Source organism: Triticum dicoccoides, chromosome 1A (genome assembly GCF_002162155.2).
Source record: "Triticum dicoccoides isolate Atlit2015 ecotype Zavitan chromosome 1A, WEW_v2.0, whole genome shotgun sequence".
Lineage (NCBI taxonomy): Eukaryota > Viridiplantae > Streptophyta > Magnoliopsida > Poales > Poaceae > Triticum > Triticum dicoccoides.
In genome coordinates, this window is record NC_041380.1 from 161210185 (window position 1) to 161211968 (window position 1784).

Below are 1784 nucleotides of genomic sequence, written 5' to 3' on the forward strand. Positions count from 1 at the left end.
GACACCTCTTCTTGATCCTTTCAATTGGTATCAGAGCATCGGTCTCCATTGCCTTGGTTTAAACACCATTGGAGGAAGATGGATGGGTCTACTTTGGGGAGTCTTAGACATAGAGTTCCTATTCTTGATGGAGAGTATTTTCATGAGTGGAAAAATGAAATGCTTGAGATTTTCAATGAATATCATTTGAACAAGTACATTACTAGCCCTTGTGCACCTCATGTTGATCCTTTGCACCCTAACCTAGATGAAGATATTGACATGATTCGCAATCTTAGAACTGTTAATCTTATCACTAGAGGCTTGCCTAGAAACTTGATTGGATGTTTGCTGACTCTTAAGTGTGCGTACACCATATGGAAATTCCTTGAGGAACTCTTTCCTAATTACTCCTTGAAAGATCTAGATGAAATCCTCCATAAGTCTATTGCTTTGATTAAGATGAGTTCCAATGATCCCAAATTTGGTGACTGCTTATTTGAGCTTACTGATCTTATGAGTGCCAAAGGAGATGTTGGAATCATTAGCAATATCATTTCCAGGGCTATTAGAATTCATAAAGATAACTATATAAATGATCATTTATCTAATGAATTGCCCTCTCTAGGAATTGATCAATCACAAGATGATGTTGAACATGAATACTCGGATGAGGATGATGATGATGATAGTGACTATGATCTCGATGATGCGATGAGACACTTTGGTCTTATGGCAAATCTTCACGGCTACATGGCTGGAGGAAAGGAATGGGTCCTTGATAGTGGATGTACTGATCATATGACCGGAGATAAAGACATGTTCCGTGAGCTTGCTGAAAATGACGACCCTCGAAAGTATGTCACTTTTGGTGATAATTCAAAGGGTAAGGTGGTTGGCCTTGGTAAGGTGGCCATCTCACATGATAGCTCCATACAAAATGTCATGCTCGTTGAATCTCTTGGCTACAACTTACTTTCAGTATCTAGACTTGCTGATTTCGGTTTCAATGTCCTATTTACTGAAGTAGACTGCCAAGTGTTTCGTAGAGGTAATCATAAAATGGTCTTTACCGGTATACGTAGAGGAGATCTTTACATTGTTGATTTCACTAAAAAGGCTCAACTTAAAACTTGCTTAATTGCCAAATCTTCTAAAGGCTGGTTGTGGCATAGAAGACTAGGTCATGTTGGTATGCGAAATCTTGATAAGCTTATTAAAGGTGATCATATCCTTGGAATAAAAGATGTCATATTTGACAAGGATAGACTTTGTAGTGCTTGTCAAGCAGGGAAACAAGTTGGAGGAAGTCACCACGCGAAGAACATCATGACCACAAGAAGACCACTCGAGCTACTTCACATGGATCTCTTTGGTCCAAATGCCTACAAGAGTCTCGGTGGTAACTCATTTGGTCTAGTCATAGTTGATGATTTTTCAAGATTTATGTGGGTGTTCTTTCTTGATGACAAATCGCAGGTCCAAAAGATCTTCCAAAACTTCGCTAGGAAGGCCCAAAATCAGTTTGACGTGAAGATCAAGAAGGTTCGGAGCGACAGTGGAACAGAGTTCAAGAACGCAAATGTGGACACCTTTCTTGATGAAGAAGGGATTTCACACGAGTTCTCAGCTACGTACATACCTCAACAAAATGGAGTTGTTGAAAGGAAGAACCGGACTCTTATCGAGATGGCAAGAATGATGCTTGATGAGTATAAAACGCCAAAGCACTTTTGGGCGGAAGCGGTTGAGACAGCTTGTCATGCAATAAATCGCTTGTATCTTCAAAAGCTACTCGGCAAGAC